The following is a 20,080-nucleotide window of genomic DNA, read 5'->3' as shown; positions in this document are numbered from 1 at the left end:
ACGCGTTGGTTTCAAGCGCTTGAATTTTGATAAAATTCGTCGATTGATTTGCCTGCTTTCTGTCCATTTTATGCAATGTGTGTCGAGGAGTTAACAATCTGAGAAAGAAATCCAGCAAAGGATCAATAGATGACTATGGGACTCAATTTATTAAGTTTTTCTTCAGTATTCAGTTACTTATACCAAACAACTGTACATCAAATAAACAAAAATCAAGTAAATAACAATAAAAAATTAAAATGGTAATAATAATAACACAAACCAATGGTAAAAATCACAAAATCTCTGTATAGCAAATATTGTAATGTAAAAACCAGCATATTATAGTAATAGATGAACTGAACTAGCATGTGAAGCCATTAATTATATGTTTATGGAAAAGAAAAGAGGGAAGAAAATAATATGCTAATTCGCACATCTGTAACGAATGCAAGAAATTGAATTTTATATGGAATAAATGAATTTAAAAATATATATATGGATTTTAAAAAAAGGATGTCACACTACTATAATTAAAACATACAGCTGATTTCGGAGAGGTTTTACCCTGTAGAGCGACTACCAATAATTTTAATAATAATTAATGCAAGATATATATAAATAAGGAGGTCACTTGTCGAATCCAACTCGGATGGGCAGCGTTCGGGACGCTCCGTAAAATCTTCTCGTCCCAAATACCGCAGTGTCTAAAGACGAAGGTTTTCAACCAGTGTGTGTGGTTTCAACCAGTGATGGCTTAGGGTACACAGACGTGGTTGCTAACTATGGGCCTTATAAGAAAGCTCATGGTCGCTCAGAGGGCAATGGAGAGGGCTATGCTCGGAGTTTCCCTGCGAGATCGAATCAGAAATGAGGAGATCCGTAGGAGAACTAAAGTAACCGATATAGTCCAAACGATTGCGAAACTGAAGTGGCAGTGGGCAGGGCACATAGTTCGACGGACAGATGGCCGTTGGGGCAGTAAAGTCACAAGATGGACCGACGATCTGGTCAAGATCGCTGGAATACGTTGGATGAGGGCAGCGCAGGACCGATCGTCGTGGAAGTTTTTGGGGGAGGCCTTTGTCCAGCAGTGGACGTTTTCCGGCTGATGATGATGAAGATGATGATATATAAATAAAACTAGTTTATTTACCATTTTTTTTATTCCACATTTGAAGAGAGCAAGAGAATAAACAGTATTAGAAAGAAATCCATACCCCGACTTAGTGACCTTCAAAGTTCTAAGTTTGAAGCTTGGAGTGAACTGTCCCCAGCTTAAAGGCCTGCAACGCATCTCTTGACCTCTGGTGTTGCCTCACCACTCCCCATCACATGTGCCTCTTGTCCGTTTCCTCCTCTTATATAAAAAAGTAGTAAGAGATCTAATATTGATAGCATCAGTATTTCAAGATCTTGACCTTAAAAATTCACATATTCATGCGAATGTAAAAGGTCTCAACATGCCACAATCTGCCAGAGTTTACTAAAACTCCCTATCAATTAGAATATCAGACGTTTGATTTATAACGCGTGTCTAAGCACCGGTCATTAATAAAACTCTCAGGCGTCGGGTATATAATACTGAATTAATATTCTGAATACGGCCCCAGCTAATGGAATCTAAGGCCATTATCTGACCTATTTACCTTACATCTTCCTATTTAACTTGCAGAGCATTTTTAGGGTAACCTTTTCGGTATATTTCTAACGTTTATGGCGGTATAATGCTAGAGAAATATATAATAATATGTAGATTACAAGATAACATCAATACATTGTAAATGTCGATTATGTCCTCGTTCATAACAGTAAAAATTTACAATGTTAAATTAAGTTTTTTCATACATATATAATTTGATTTGTAAAAACTTCTTGAACCGCATTGAGCAATATTGCGTTACTGGTATGTTAAGTATGTAAATATCTTCACTTATTTTAAGTACCAGCTGCATCGTCCAAATTTCAACGTAGATTTTTTTTATATTGACCAACTGTTATTACCTTATTAACCTACTTATTGGGGTAAAAAATTCACCTCTAGACTAGCTCGGTCAAGTCATCACCGATAAGCTTGATAATCTTGCGTTACGAAAAGATATGGGGTCCCTCTAAGTATTACTATAATTCATATATGCGGAATTTCTCCTGGACCATGATGATGTCCGGCAATCTACAACCACTCGTTCCACAGGAGAATTTTTGCCTTGCCAGCTTGCCCTGGCAACATCTGCTAGCTACAGTATTTTTGACATGACTTGGTAAACTTTAAGTTAGAGCATTTAATTTAGCGCTCTCTTATTACTGAATTAACATTCTGAATACGACCCCAGCTAATAGAATCTAATCGCGATTATCTGAGCTATATACCCTATTATCATTATTTTTTATATTGTATTACATATTAGCTTGGATGAGGGCAGCACAGGACCGATCGTCATGGCGATCTTTGGGCTCGGAGGCCTTTGTTCAGCAGTGGAGGTCTTTCGGCTGAAATAATGATGATACTCTTGTACTTGTCCTCTAGTCTCTGGTGGATGTCCATCGCCGGCTGGCTTCCACTTTCCATCAGGTAAGCGACTAGTTTAGTGCAAAAATGAGGTTTGCAAGTGGCAAGGGCCTTTATAAAAAATGCTTTCATCCTTATATTGTTTATGAGGGATAATAATAAAATAATAATATAGACAGATGGATAGAATAATAAATAAACTGACAGGTTTTGTTCAAATTCATAATAAAAACAACTCTAACACGAGCATATTTAAATCAATGAATGAAATCCATACAAATTAAAAGATATGATGAGGTTTTCCTTTGTGTGCGTATCACGGAAAAGCTACTAAATAGATTTCAATTAATTCTTTTAAGTTTTATTCCTTAAACACTTGACTCTTATCTAAATAATTATGATAGCTTTATTTAATATAAAGTTACTAAGGTTTTACAACGATTTATAAGCACTGCGCGCTGAATCATATAATATATAATATGCTTAATCATATATTTATAATAGTATGTATGCAGACGAAGACGCTGGTATCAGTAAGTATAAATAAATCAAAGATGTATTTTTTAATTGTTCATATAGGTACATATTAATATAACACCCACAACCTTCTTGCGGGTGAAATTTCTAAAAATCCGTGACAACTTAGCTGACCTCTTCTCAAGGAAACGAGTATTTCAAGTCTGTAGATCCGATGATCCGAAGTATGTACATAGGTGGAAATCTCTTTGAATAGGATAATCGATATACAAAAAAAGCGTCTTCATTATGTAAATCTTTATAATACGAACAGCTGAGCTTTCTAATAATGTGAACTACACCTGCTCTCAAAGTTTATCGTATTGAGATCACAACTGGATCGAAAATGCGTCAATTATTTTCATTGACGTGCAACGTTGAACGTTAATGTTTATTTCATACTACATAACTTTAATATTGTACATGTAACATTTTACTGAAAGAAAACTTTATCTATATTTATAAAATAAATTGCGTTAGTCTCGCTAAAACTCAAAAACGGCCTGAGTGATTTCGCTTATTCTTTTTTTGCTGTGTTTCTTATTGTCAGGAAAAGCTTCTTGTGAAAGTAAAAATTAAGAAGTAAAAATACGGTAAATTAGAAAATTTAGGAATACTTAACCACCATATAATATTATTTCTAATATAACCAGTGAACGCATATAAAAAGCTAAGGTTAGATTCAAAGAACGCATTGTTTTATATGTTTTCACTGAATCTAACATTAGCACTTTGGACACTAAGCTTTTTAATTGTAACTTTATTACGTTTGACATAGAATTGACAAATGTAAAAAAAATTGACATCGTTGAAGACAGGGCGACGTCTGTCGGGTTAGCTAGTTTTAATATAAGAAACAATTTAAACTGCATTTATCAATTATTAAATTATTACCTGGTTGAACTGAGAATCGAACCGACTACGCAAGAAAAAAATACCCTGTAGCTTTTTCGTACCGATCGAAAGGCTTCATCGTAAGGCTTATTTTTTGCTTCATAATACGGCATCAGAAATAAAAGGAAAACCATGAATTTTAACATTTTATGTAAAATTTTATTCAGATTTTTTTTTGTAAAAATCTATGAACGCAGTTTAAGTTATTATTATAAATTAAATTCATAAAATTAAAATAAAGTTATCTTTCAGTGAAATGTTACATTTACAACATTTATGGTACTCTCCCTCAATGTGGCAAAGCCGTGAGACGCGTCAGTCAGTCAACTTGTCAGTCTACAGGAGACTGACAAGTTGTACGAAATGCTTATTACCGTGGTTTATTGGGTGACAAAAATGTATGAACAAATGATTCTAACGCGATTCCCATTAGCTTTTTTTTTGACTATTTTAACCGAATGTTACATTGGCCAGTTACAATTAAGGAAAAATTTTATGACAGCTTTTTAAATATTTTTAAGAGCTGTCAAACCGCAATTGCTCTTTGCCCTTTATTTATAACACATTTATAATTTATACGTCTACATCAAGTCTGTTTCTCTTAGAAATCCGATAAAAACAGGACAGGTTTAATACTTTAGTGTGCGTGTCAAACTACATCTTACACTCGCGATTTGTAGGACACTGTGTTAGTGTACGTGCATTTTTTTCGATGTTTTCACAGCTGTCATAGTCTATGTAGACGTCTTAATGATCTAAGCTATAACAACTTATTTGTTAAAATTATTTACATTTATATTACTCGTAGGTGTATTATGTATTTATCAATCAAGAGATCATTCGATTGCATTACTCGAGTATATTCAGGCCCTTGACTTCGCCTCCTGCTTAAAAACTGCACCCTCATCAAGAATCACTCTTCTTCATGAACGCCTTTCAACGCCTGTGTTGCCTCAACAATATACCATCGAAGAGCGTCGAAGACTCTACAGTTGAAGTATATTTACTGAATGCGCTTGTAAATGGAAATAAGATTCCCTTTTTAAAAAGAAAACACGGACTCAATATGAAAAACAAGTCGCCCGTCAAAACATTTCATCCCGTCTCCCAATATATGAACGTGTAAACATTTTATCCTATTTTCTTATTTCACGGTTATTTCGCAGTGGACCTGCCCTCAATGTATAATTCAAAACCGTGTACCGTATGTCATTGAGCCAAATAAAATGAGCCAAGCGTGTCCCGTCACAGACAAACGGGTTCTATATAATTCTACATATATAATTAGTTTTAAGATTAATTGTTGTATTGGTAATTATAAAGTTTAGTTTTCTTGAGTATTTTTCTCAAAGGTTCTCCTTTTTTAAATATCCGATAAATAAATCAAAGTAATACCTATCTATTCATTTACGTTATATAAATTACATTTATGAATGTTACGAATTTTATAATTCACCACAACTTCGCAATAGAAAAAAGAAGTGGCAGAAAAATCATTGCCACTAAAGATGTTAAGTTATCACCAGAGGAATCACTTTTACCAGTGGGAGACTCCTTTGTACAGAATGCCGGCTAGATTACCACAAGGGCGCCTATATCTGGCGTGAAGCAGTAATGTGTTAACATTATTGGGTTTGAGTCTGAAGTGCACCGTAGCTAGTGAAATTACTGGGCAAATGAGACTTAACATCTTACGTCTCAATGTGACGAGCGTATTTGCAGAGCGTTGTTGAAGATAGCCATGTCGTATCGTCCTGAAAAAACCGCACAAGGAAGCTCATTTCACAGCTTCGCAAGTTCCTTGAAAACCGCACTGTAGAAGTCCAATTTAAACGCTCAAACTGTCGTAATAAGTTATAAGAATTAGCCGTATTATGTGAACAAGAACAAACCTTAACCGGAACAAACGTTACATATCCGAGTGTGTCGGATCAGTATCATTCAATATTCACAACATGAATGAACTAAAGAAGATTCACTCGCTGGTCTTCGGAGTTTCAAATTTGCTTCAGCAAGTCTTCTTCTCACTGTACTGTCACTAATGTAGACCCTCCGGGTCTGAAGTAGCTGTTGCTGGACTTCAACTGCATTTTAGTGGCGATTTCTTAACACAGTGGAAATAATATAACGATCTTCTCGGGCACTGGTACACCTGGGTCTGCTATTACAAGGTCTCCTCAGATGGTATCCAGCCTCTTCGTACCGTCACACCCACCATTCTTGCAGTGCGACGCATACTGATGCCTAGTTCCAGAAAAGCCATGATCCGAGCACATTCTTCAACTGAAAGAGGCATGATAAATAAATGTTATGTGCTATCGATCTTGAAAAAAATTTAAAACAGAAAGAAAAATGTGAATGGTAAAATTGTAAATCGGAAAGGTAAACTTTGAAAAAGGAATGGTTTTGTTTTTGAAGTTTTTTTTCAGCCAATTCTTAAAAGAAGGTAACGACTATAATGTTTTTATGTAAAAATTAAATTCTCTTTGGAGTCCTTTTTATTTCGAAAGTATATCTTCTGAACTTAAAACGTTATCCCAATTTTAAAAGTGTGATACTTACTTTTGAAGGCCAGTGTAGGTAAGTGAATCTCAATCTAATATAATATTTAATATATTTGCAAAGCTTTTCTTATTAATTAGCAATTTATAATAAGGCTTTATGATTTATTATTCATTAAATGCGGACCCCTAAAAAGATTCTCCCTTGGGTTCGGGCGGCGGTAGAAGCGTTTGACAAAAAGTGTAGCAAAAACGGACAGGCATTTTAGTGATATATCAATATTTGAAGTATATTTGTATGAACGTTCTTTTTAGCTTGTAATATCATCCTTTTTAGACTTGTTTTTGAAAGGGACATACACCTATAAAGATCAATAACAATAATAATTTATTTCAATTCAAATATTTTTATTTAAAATTGGATGTGATAATACATATTGAAATTTTTAACTACCACCCATTCGAAAAAATATGCCTCAGATCTGAGAAGAACAGGCGCAACAATACTCAGTGGGCTACTTTTTTTATAAAAAAATATGGTAACAAAGTAATATCGTACAACTAAACTTATTAATAGCGGTCGCTCCATTCACAATCTATTGTATCAGTAAAAAAGTAATTATAGTAACTCTTACCATTACTCTTCTTTAGAATTTCATAATACATTTGTTTTAATTATTTTCTGGTATTTTGTTGTAAAAACATATATACATCACTCCACAAAAGACTTACTAACTCGAATTAGCCGAGTAGTACATAAGCATTATAGGTTTATGTGTGTAAATAAAATTCTTTTTTAAAGTATGGGGTGGAAAAATGGACGATACGAGCTTGAGAAAGATAAATGATAGAAGCTTTCGATATGTGGTGCTGAAGACATTTTACGGATACTCTGGATAGCTAAGCGCACCAATGCATCGATTCTTTTGCAGTTTTGTGTCCGAACGGTTTCTCTACAATCTGTCAGTTACCAGATAATTCTGACCTATTTCGGTCACATAATGAGAAGCGAAGATAAACATTGCAGCCGAGCCGAGCCCGCGGTTCCCTAACAGATGGAGCGATCAAGGGAAAGGCGCACCCTCGACAACTTCTGGTCAGTTGTCAGAGAGGCAATGGACAGGCGCCAATGGAAGCAAATCGTTGGCTGCCAGCAAGAGCATCCTTAACCGACAATCATGATCCTCAGTCATGAGGGAACGACCGCAGAAAGAGATAATTAAAACTATGATTGCAGCTATTTTTGGGTTAGGTTTTTGTTTAGGTTGTATCTTTATTATAACTAACTCTTAATAGTGATTTTAATTATTATAACACAAGAAATAAGCGATTGCTTGTAACTTATTCTAGTAGGCTTCATAACATACATAATAGCTTTAAGGGTAAATTTATACACTTTTATAATAAAGTCCCAGCCACTGTTCAGGCATTATCTATAAATTAATTTAAATGTTTTATTAAAAAATGGCTCCGTCGTAAATCCTACTACACCACAGCTGAATATCCAAGTGATCGGACAGCCTGGGACTAGATTATGGTTATTTTATTGCAATAACAATGACAGTACAAAACTGTATATTTTATTTGTTCTCTTCTCACTCAGAGCGCCATTTGTTTCTGAAGCGGTAGTAGTATCTAGCATATTAGAAATGACATCAAAAGAGTTCTAAAGGAATCAATTTTGAGAAAATAAATCCCTTTTATGACTTTTTATGCCTTTTGTTATTTATCTAACTAGATGTATCAGATCCCAATTTCAGAGGGATTGCTATTGACAGAAATAGTAGTGGTCATAGTTCATGTGTGAAGTTTTCCTCAGTATATTTATCTGTAGACCGATAGAAAAACCTTATGTAAAAATATAGAAACAATAACACCCGTTTATATGAAAATTTATTGAGTCTCGTGCCAGATTTTGGCGAGAGAACACGTCCTGAGGATGCCTCGTGTAGAGGCGAAACTCGTGTCAAATTGTTTAAAGACAAATATTTGCGGAATTAACACTAAAGAAAACTCAAATCATTTGGATACCCGTTTTTATGATTTAAAATATATTTCATTTTAAACAATGTACAACACTTGCGATAATCAAATAAAATAATAGGGATAATATATTTAAAGGTACCACGCATATATTATAACGTAAGAATCATAAAAATAAATAAATAAATGGCTCTGCTCTTAGTTATTGTACATACCGTTGCACATTAAATAAACAATAGGGCTGTCGGGCAATACCTTGTTACTGTCTTATGTAGGAAATTATATTGATGGTCTTTGTAGAAGACCACAGAAGACTGGTATGTAGGAAATTATATTGATGGTCTTTGAAGAAGACCACAGAAGACTGGTATGTAGGAAATTATATTGATGGTCTTTGAAGAAGACCACAGAAGACTGGTATGTAGGAAATTATATTGATGGTGTTTGTAGAAGACCACAGAAGACTGGTATGTAGGAAATTATATTGATGGTCTTTGTAGAAGACCACAGAAGTCTGGTATGTAGGAAATTATATTGATGGTCTTTGAAGAAGACCACAGAAGACTGGTATGTAGGAAATTATATTGATGGTCTTTGAAGAAGACCACAAATGACTGGCAAGAGAGTACATTTGCAGTTGTATGTAGTTTCTCACGTTCAATAAGTGATTTCAAAAAAATATTTTATAACAAATATTTGAACATTTAATATGTAATTAAAGTATATTCATAATGATGATGATAAAATATAGAACTAGAATGACTATTTCAATACATAATATAAATAAAATAAGTAAAAACTAGAAGAAATCTCTTATCTTTCATTTATGAAAATAAGGGACGATACGAGCAAGACGTTGAGTTGATTGCAATTAATACGCCCTGCCCAATACAATGCAGTACCGCTCCTCTCTAAAATCAGATGTACTTAAGTACTCTACTTCTTAGTTATCTAATATATAAAATTCTCGTGTCATGGTGTTAAACTTTGAACTCCTCCGAAACGGCTTGACCGATTTTCATGAAATTTTGAGTGCATATTGGGTAGGTCTGAGAATCGGACATCTATTTTTCATCCCCCTAAATGTTAAGGGTACTCCACAAGATTTTTCTTTTTTTTGACATTTTTTTTTAAATTTGTTTGATTATAAGTCAGCATTAAAAATACATACAACTTCAAATTTTCACCCATCTACGATCAACAGTTACTTTTATATCGCGATTTTAATATCGGCAATACAACGTTTGCTGGGTCAGCTAGTATTTATATAATCTATACTAATATTATAAAGCTGCAGTGTTTGTTTGTTTGTTTGTTTGAACGCGCTAATCTCTGGTACTACTGGTCCGATTTGAATGATTCTTTCAGTGTTGGGTAGTCCATTTATCGAGGAAGGCTATAGGCTATGTATTTTTTTTCAAAATTAGGGATCCGTAATAAAATTGCTATTTTGTAACACAAGGTGTAAAATTGAAAACCTATTTTTGCGTGCGCTGCAAAAACTATTGACAATAGAACAAAATGATGTACAGGCTATAATATAGGCAATATTTTATTACTTATAAAACTATCGCGTGAATTATACTTTATATGGCAAAACAACGTTTGCCGGGTCAGCTAGTATACACATAAAATTTAAAAATATGGAACAATAGTTTAATCATTAAGTAGAATCAAGTTAGGATAAGTCCTCATTGTTACATTTCATAATAGTTGTCACAACAATATGTAAGCTAGGTACCTGCTTATATTGTAGGTCTCAGCGAAGGGAGAAGGTGACCTTGAACAATTTGCGTATTACTGTTGTACCATTGTTTACTGTTTATATAAGACCATCTCGGAGTGCCCTTGAAACTAAAACGATAAACAAACTTTATTAGAACCGAGACAATTGCTATGCGTCGCGCTAGACGTATCTAATATTTATACCAAGAGAACATAAATGCATTTTCTTATATTGGTAAACATAATTATTTATGCATGATAGATATTTACATGTCTAAGTGAATATTTGGGGTTAAAGCATGAAACAGTTATTTGGTACTCGAACTTTTTTTGTAACGTTTATGTAAATATGGAGCACCAATCTTGTAAGTTCAGACATGCAAATGTTAATATTATAGGTATAATAAAATAAATCGTGGAACTATTTTGGGGATCAATTCACCTGATTATGCAAAATTTATAAACTATTATAAACCCATTCAGATTAGTTGCCAAGGTTTCGCAAAGACATAAAAAACTATATTGTAAATCGTAGTTTTTGTTAATTTCCTATTTTCATTATATCATAGAATGGTTGTTAATTATACTTATTTTATAAAACTATTTCACACATATTTTAGCAAGTGGTATTAACCTTAAAAGGTAATTCGACCTTTGTAACTTAGCATAATCTTCTTTATATATATAATTCTTGTGTGCGTGTGTATGTCACTGAACTCCTCCTAGACGGCTGGACCGATTTTATTGAAACTTTCTGTGTATCTTCAGGTGGATTCGAGAATGGTTTAGATTCACAATTGAACTACCTCCTGAACGGCTGGACCGATTTTGATGAGATTTTTGTGTGTTCCAGTGAATTTGAGATCGATGTGTGTCTTCGGGTGGATTCAAGAATGGTTTACATTCACAATTGAACTACCTCCAAAACGGCTAGACCGATTTTCATGATATTTTTGTGTGTTCCAGTGTATTTGAGATTGGTTTAGATTCTCAATTCCGTCCATATAGTGTATTTTAGTGGACTCCTCCTAACGGCTGGACCGATTTTTCATATTTAAGACGTGTGTCCGAAATTTCCGACAGGACAACGTCTGTTGGGTCCACTACTATAGACTAGTAGTAGTAGTATATATAGATATATAAAAATGAATTGCTGTTCGTTAGTCTCGCTAAAACTCGAGAACGGCTCGAACGATTCGGCTAATATTGGTCTTGAATAATTTGTGGAAGTCCAGGGAAGGTTTAAAAGGTTTGATGTGAAAGTGTTCGGAATTAAATTAATATAACAAATTTGTTTTTCCTTTCATGTGTCCATACTTTCTATGAGAGAATTTATTGACGCATGGTTTTGTCAAACCATTCTTGTTCTGCTGTGAAACAATTTCATTACGACAACAGGGTTCATATTTTTCAAAGTAATTCTTGATGTTATGATATATTATTGACAAATTCATAAAAAAAAACATTATTTTATTTATTATATACAGAACAACGTCTGTCGGGTCTGCTAGTAATAAATATAATATTGTTATTACCACTGGTGAAACTAACTAAATAAACAAATTAAAATTGTTTGATGTAAATCGTCTCATAATTATTTTCCTTAGTGGATGGTCTTCATCAGAGTTCATTCTTTGAAGATGAAGTTGCAGTGATTAAAGTAAAAACGTATGCTGCAGTTATAAGCTGTATTGTCTCCAAACAGAGCATTGATATTGCGAACTGTGTCTACTACGTCAGTTCTACGCCGGACCTCGTATTTAAGACTTACTTATATTTTCAATATTGATATGGAAACTATAAGATGTTGTAAGGTTAGCTAATTATATAATAACTTAAGACAGAAGAACCCTTAAGTACACGGGCCATGCAGGTCACTCTCGGGAAAACGTCGACCAGTGCCGGGAGAAACTTGTGTCTTCTATCGAGTCCTCTCTCGAGAAGGTCGCGGAATGGGGTAAGTTGAACCTTGTCCAATTTAACCCCCAGAAGACTCAAGTTTGCGCGTTTACCACTAAAAAAACCCCATTTGCCGTATCACCGCTCTTCGAGAACACTTCCCTACTTAAAGCCTCGCCTAGTATCCGAATACTGGGTCTCGAAATCTCGAGCAATTGCCAATTCCGTGGCCATCTGGAGGGCAAAGCCAAACTGGCTTCAAAGAAACTGGGCGTCATAAATAGAGCACGGCAATACTTCAAGCCTGCCCACATTCTAGCGCTCTACAAAGCGCAGGTCCGGCCTCACATGGAGTATTGCTGTCATCTCTGGTCTGGCGCACCCCAGTATCAGCTCGATCCATTTGACCGCGTGCAATGCAGAGCAGCTCCAATTGTTGGGGACCCAGTACTCTATGAACGGCTGGATCACTTGGCGTTGCGTAGAGACGTCGCTTCATTGTGTGTCTTCTACCGCATTTATCACGGGGAGTGTTCCGAAGAGCTGTTCAACCTGATTCCTGCCGCCGAATTTCACCTTTGCACGACACGCCACAAGTTACGATATCATCCCCACCATCTGGATGTGTGGCGGTCCTCCACAGTGCGGTTTTCAAGGAGCTTTCTTCCTCCTACCACGAAGCTGTGGAATGAGCTTCCTTGTGCGGTGTTTCCGGGATGATACGACATGGGTACCTTCAAGAAAAGCGCGTACACCTTCCTTAAAGGCCGGCAACGCTCTTGTGATTCCTCTGGTGTTGCAGGAGATTGTGGGCGGCGCTGATCACTTAACACCAGGTGACCCGTACGCTCGTTTGTCCTCCTATTCCATAAAAAAAAAAAAAGTAGGGACTAAATAAATTGACAGACTTGGTATTACATTACAGAAGAACTGAGTTGAGAGACTCGGTTTTTTTAAAAGCCATTTTTTGATGGTCTATTACCTATACCCGTATGTTTATTTTTATTTATGATTCCTTACAGCTAACAAAATGAAAAGAGTTTATTAAAAATAATACAGAATAGATACGCCAATTAAAAGGAATACTATTAACAGTACAATAAGTATGTGACAAAGTAGTTTAAGACAAAAACGAAAAATACTAGAAAAACTTACAAGAAAAAATTAAATAGAAATAAAAGAAGAAATCGTATCCATATTGAGTAACTGAAACGGTAAATAGGTTGTGTGGTGTGAGTGAATGTGAGTAGTGTGAGTGAATGTGAGTAGTGTGAGTGAACGTGAGTGGTGTGAGCCGAAAGCCGAATGAAAAAGTAATTGAACGTCAAACAATAAAAAGTTGTAATCAAAGATAATTTATGCACTTCGTGTTGTACTTTACATTTTTTACATTTAGAATGTTCTATTTGTCATGTGCCGAAATTTCAATCACGCAACATGGGGGTTTAATTTTAATACAAAATAGACAGTCCGCCAAAATGGTTATTGCATACTTAAACCTCTATTAGATTGCATTTCCATAGTAATAGAAGTCTCAACTCATATTAAAACAAGGCATAATATAAAGTTCAATATTAGAATTCCAAGCGATATAATACCTTCAATCTAAATAAATCCGAGCCATTATCGGCTTCGAGTCGCTGCGAACTGGTGAAAACCGCACAAAACTGGATCAAACCAGTTGGCTATTGGCTATTAGAGGTATCCTGGAAATTGGTCCGAAGTTCTCGCAATTATTCATTGTCAGATCAACTTACAATACGCTTCGACTTTCCTTAACCGCGATTTTCGATTGGATTTCAACAGCAAGCGACAGCAACGAAATTTACAGAAGGAGAAAATATTTTCTGAAATAATTTTTTATAAAACTTCTTGTAGGTTATTGCAGTAAGCATTAGATAAATATTTGTAGATTAAATTAATGTAGTTAAACAAAGTAGTATAGAAATCGATAAATTAGTAAATCAACAAAGTAGTATAAATTAGTTGTCTACTTAGCCTACCACAGATAAAATTATATTAATGACGACGACGACAACGACGAGTAACATTATGGCTCGAGACACCAAACACCATAAGCATTTAAGTCACTTAGACTGGTGTGTTGGGCCACCTTCAGCAGTTGATACTGCATCACTACAACTAACGATTTAGTTTTAACATTAATAAACAATAAAAAATGGAAGATAGTAATGACTAATGAAACAGCAAGCAGCAATTGGTCTGTTGACGTAAATTACACCGACGAGTAAAAAAAATAAGGACTCCGTGTAACCTTACATAACAGTGAGGCACCAAAACAAGCCGGTAAACGTGTAAATACGCACGCCATACCCCACGCATACACTTACACTAATACAAGCTGATCGGCCGCCATTATGAGATTTGCCATCGTCTGTGACAGATCAGTTCGCGTCGCAATAAAATATTTTAAAAATTCCATCGTGCGTTGTAAAAAAATGTAAAAACAATAATATAAAAGTATTTATGGATATATGATTATCTAACGGAGAAAAAATTGTGTAACTGGTATACCCTGTAACTGCACACACACTAGCATAAAGGTGCTTCACTTGATAATATCACGGCGCGGAGTCCTTTTTTTTATTAGTCCGTGCCTACATCGATGATTTTCTTCAGAGGGGGAGTAAATACTCTTACAACTTGAATATGCAAGGCACGAAACGCTTAAAAAAACTAAAATTAAATTCTTCCTGAATGAATAGACAAGAAGTTCACGTAATACAAATCTTAGTGAAGTTAATCCAATTATTTATAGATGAACTTCCTGGGAACGCCACTCGATCTCATTGTTCTACCGTGTTTCTTTGTTGCTCTAATAGAATGTGAATACTTTATGGCTTTGTAGTTGCACCTTAAACTTGCAGCTATGTAAAGATTTTCATTAAATAATAGCTGACCCGGCAGACCTCATACTACCTTAATCGATAAATAAAAGACCTAAACTTTTGTATAAAATAAACTTAAAACAAACACACAAGGACTCTGTTTTTTTAAGTGTTACCCGTGTTTTAAGGAAGTTTGTTTTTTACCTCCTTAGAAAGTTAGAAAAATATAAAAATTCTAATTAGTAATTCATTTTCAACTATTCTTTCTATTTGATTTCTGAACGACGGACGGGGGGACACATCAAAGGAAAACCAAAATTGTTGTTTTTATTTAATTCTGAGCATTTTCATATTTATTCACCTTTTAAGCCTTCCCTGGACTTCCACAAATAATTCTAGATCAAAATTAGCAAAATCGGTCCAGCGGTTCTCGAGTTTTAGCGAGACTAACTAACAGCAATTCCTTTTAAATATATATAGATATTCAGGGTATAAATAAACATTCACTCTTTCAGCAGGTGTGGTTGCTAATTGAAAGTAACGGTAAGTCCGGAAAAGTTTCTTGGGAAAACGTTTCTGATGATATTTTAGTAAATAAATTGAAGCCTTTTTCTCTTTACTTCTGAAATTACGTTGCACAAAACTGCTAATATTAATGGAAACTTTATGAGTATTTACGAGATAAAATATTTACTTTAATTGTATTGTTAGTCAGTATCACATATCTTTTGCAACATCTAACAGGTACCACTTTTAGGGTTCCTTACAAATAATTAAGCAAACGGAACCCTTATATTATCATTCGTGCATCTGTCTGTCCGTCCATCTGTCACAGTTTCACACAATATGCTCCGAATCTACTGGACCCTTTCCTTGCCATATACACCTATCCACACATCGACGTCTAGAAAAGATTTTTTTCAAAAGTCGGAAACAAATGGCACTCTGAGAGAGAAGAAGCGGCTCAAGAAACTCTTTAAGAGATCTATCAATTAATTGTCACAAAGAAATAGTGGATTCAAAATTCACAGTCATTAAGAGTATTGTAAAATATACGATATACGACAATTGAATAAGTAAAACAATCAGCCTGGCGCTGCTGAGAGCTTAGAACAGTTTTTAAGAAGACCTCATATGATTGGACAAACTCAATTTTGATTTGCGAGCTTCTGCTTCTTTGCATCTGCAGGAATTTATTTATTATATTATAGAGAAAAAAGAAGCCAGGGTTGGAGTGACCTAATCCCGAATAAAATCTGAAGCTCCACACTAACCTTTGACCTAACCCATGGTGGGTTTGGCATAATTTTGAATTATCATCGAAATTCGTTTAAAAAAAGAATGCCCAAAAATTTTTCAAATCACCAATATGCAAGTATGCACACAGGAAGTAGCCCAAAAACTCTTTGTAATGCTTTAAGTATTCTTCTGTATTATAGAATTTAATTTATTCATTACTCCTAAATAAAGTTCCTGAGGACACGGATTCGTTTACATTGTTCTACCGAATAGCTTTGTTGCCCTTAATAGAATCTGAATACTTTGTAGCGTTGTTGGTGCACCTTAAACTTGCAACAAGACAAAGTTATTCATTAAAATTCATTAGGAGAAAACAGAGAAGTTTCACACTCTTTGGTCAACTTTAGTTGCTAATAGTAAGTAATAGCCGGGAATGCTTACTCCGGGGTACGCTTTCTGTGTGATATTTTACCGAATAAATTGAATTCTTTTGTATCCTTTATTGAAGAAGTAACCCATATATTTCCCTTTGATTTTTTTGTTCAAAATAAAGCACGAATGTCGCTATATATTTTTGAACCGTGGTACGTAAACGGTAAGAATTAAAGTAAATTATATATCCTTATATATGTATATTATGATAAAGTAGTGTGCTAAATTCTCATTCAATCATGCTGAAGATGAATTGCTACTGTCGACTATTAAGTATATTTCACAGTTTTATATTATTTTTATTCGGACAAATACAGCGGAATTGTATCTACATATTAAAATGGTTCAATCTCGCTACCATTTAAATAAATTATTTTAACTATAATACATTTTATTATTTGATAGCTTTAAGGCTTTTTAAGGAAATAGCAAAAAGGTAAGTTGACATCACAGGAGACCGAAGAGGACAAACTCGGAGGAGAACTCGGACAAAGAATTAGTCGAGCTATTGAAAGGGGTAACGCTGCCAGTATCTTCGGAACCTTGCCAAAAGGGACTCCGCTTAATAATATATTTTAGTTATCATATTATATTTTTCAAGAACACTTAGCATTATTGTATTGTAGCAACATGCAACAGCCGCATAAATTAAAATCATTTGAATCATATATCTTTTAATAATATTGAATCGTTGATACTTAAGAAAAGATGTTGATGTCAATAACTACGAAAAGTCAAAATGGCCATGATGTAGTTTACTATAAACAAAATAATCTTTACGATATTTCATTCAAAACACTTTATCATATAAGCATCGTTGATGTAGAATAATGCAGATTCTTATCATCTAATAAAAAAAAACACACTCACCTGAGTAATACTCCAGTAGCGATCCAGAGATATGAGGCACAAATTCATTATAGACGCAGTACACAATAGCACGTCCATCGCGGAATGTATTTCACACCACCAAAACCCAAAAATCCAATAACCCATCAACTCGTTCGCTAACGAGAACGGCATTATCACCAAACCGAGAAAAAAGTCAGACACAGCCAACGAAGCGATAAACCAGTTCTGAATATTCTTTAACGCCTTTTCAGTCACTATTGCGATTATAACTAACATATTACCGACAACTACCATTATCATTAAAACCGTCACAACAACAGACGCAAGTATTATGTGAATGGGTGAGTACCCACTGGGATACCAAGTCTTGAAAACTAATTCTCCGGTATCGTTTAGGGTCGAGTTTAATTCGGTGCCATTTTGCAGCGCCCAGAACTCTTCTTGACTCAAAAAACTCGGTATGATACACGTTGTATTCGATAGAGTTTCATTCATTGACATTTTATTGAATAGCGTGCTATTTGGGAACATTTTGATTGCCTTTCAAGCCATCGACCCTTCTTTGTTCGGCCGTCTATCTAAGTATGAAACCGCTTGGCCCCCTGTTTAGAATATATTATTAATATTGCCTATAGGAACGGAGTTTTAAATCTATCAATACAAAGCACTTATATATTTACAATCTACGCGGCTATTTTATATCTAATATTGCTTTTAAATCACTAAATACACGCACCTAAAGCTAGTATCGATTATTTAACCGGTGTCGCATCATCGCGATCTACTATGCTTTCTTCTGTCCCAAAAACGATCTGTTTTCGCGAACATTTTCGCTTTTTTTTTCACATTTTATTTCATCACCATCTTTATTATATTCGAAAGTTACGACAGAGACATAAAGACTATATTTATATTCGTGAGCTGTAATTTTCTTAATTGGCGGACTCGAGCCAGTACCTGGAACAAAACAGTAGTCATTAGCATCAACTATAGTAATAACAAAATAATAATAGTATATTTGAAGACATGGTGTAGATAAACTGAATGTTATTGATTCTATGTAAAGGTAATATTTTTTGCAAGAATGTTTATGACGATGTTTTATGCCTAGTAAGCTGCGCTGCTAGGAAATTATATTTGTTTCAGGAAAGATATATAAAAAAAGTCCCTGCGATTAGACAGTGACGACGCTTTGTAAAATTTTAGGAGATCGGTGTATGGCTTTCATGTAAAAGAACAGTATTCAAGTCTGCTTTGAACAAGCAAATAAAAAAAGTGCCACTCTGGTAGAAAGTTTCTAAAGGCCTTTGACATTAGGAATACCTAATGTGTATAAAATTATATAACAAATTGCCTGAGGACTTGAAAATACTCTCAAAAAACATATTTATACCAATACTCTTTAAATGGTTGCTTGAAAATAATTTTTATAATTTAAATAATTAATTAAAATTTGTGTTAAGTTTTTGCATACTTTTAATATAAGCTGGTTAGAGGACACATGCACAACTCTGCATTTAACTCGCGCGATATCTGCAGTTATTTACTTATATAATTATTCCTACAGTCCAAAGAATTTAAAATGAACAAATAAAAACGGAATACGTTAAACGTTACTTTTAATCAACAATTGCAGAATTTTGTAATATCTCGAGACGTAGCCGACTTTATACTTGACTGGGTGTACGACATTACGGCTGTGATTAAAACCGCTAACCGCAAAATGATTTGTATTTCGCTGTTATTACGTGAAGTGTAATCTGTGATTGGAACTATGACAATGTTACTCATTTTTGATAGATTTCAACAGCTGTTACTACGGATTTGATGATGTTATATTTGAGCTAGCTTTTAAGGGATTATTTAAGTTTTCGTGGAAATGGCTCTGACTTCAAGCACATAAGAGCATGTTACACATTTACCTGTGGGAGGCTCGCTTTGCACAGGAAGTCGGCTAGATTATGGGTACCACATCGGTGCCTATTTCTGCCGTGAAGCAGTAATTTGTAAACATTACTGTATTTCGGTCTGAAGGGCGCCGTACTAATACTTAGTATTACTGGGCAAATGAGACTTAACATCTTATGTTGAGCGCAATTGTAGTGCCGTTCAGAATTTTTGGGTTTTTCAAGAATTCTGAGCGGCACTACAGTAATTAATAATAATCTGACACTAATACAATTTAGGTTATAATTCTCGAAATGATATTATTCGTTCGAGTCGTTGACGATTAGGCAACCAAGAGTGAGTGGGAGACCATAATTTATAATAACCTTAATAGTCGACCATCAAGCGAATATTACGTAACAATTGTTTTGCGTTACATCTCCCATAATTAAGGAGGCTTATCCAACTGTAAATAAGTATGTTAATATGCACCTTACATGTGTTTTTGAATCAAACTATACACAATATTAACCGAAATATCCTAAAAGACATATAATTGCTGCTCTATTGCGGTAATACAAGAAAAGAACGGGTGTTTAATACCTTGTATTATGAGCCTTATAGTAATAAGATCCACGTAACGGCCGAGTGTATTGAGAATGATAAAATACCTATCATACTTCTTGACGCCAAACGCGAATTATACAATATAATAAATCTTACGTGGAACCAAAATTGGAATACTGAAACTTCTAAATTGCACTATTTCCGGCGAGATGTTTTTGAAGGTGAAACCAAATATATTTTAAAACTTA

At 34.6% G+C, this 20,080-nt stretch overlaps 1 protein-coding gene across 1 annotated transcript in view; it reads right to left on the bottom strand.

Annotated features, from left to right (window-relative positions):
* LOC126972303 (26S proteasome regulatory subunit 10B) overlaps window positions 1-2,123 on the bottom strand; it is a 362,431-nt gene extending 360,308 nt beyond the window's left edge. The window contains exon 1 of the mRNA XM_050818960.1: window positions 2,119-2,123. The gene's annotated coding sequence lies outside the window, so the exon portion shown is untranslated. The remainder of the gene's footprint in view (window positions 1-2,118) is intronic.
* Between the last annotated feature and the right edge of the window lie 17,957 nt (window positions 2,124-20,080).

The sequence above is a fragment of the Leptidea sinapis genome, chromosome 26 (genome assembly GCF_905404315.1).
Source record: "Leptidea sinapis chromosome 26, ilLepSina1.1, whole genome shotgun sequence".
NCBI classification, from domain to species: Eukaryota; Metazoa; Arthropoda; class Insecta; order Lepidoptera; family Pieridae; genus Leptidea; species Leptidea sinapis.
The sequence above is the reverse complement of the archived record's forward strand: the minus strand, read 5'-3'. Positions and strand labels throughout refer to the sequence as shown.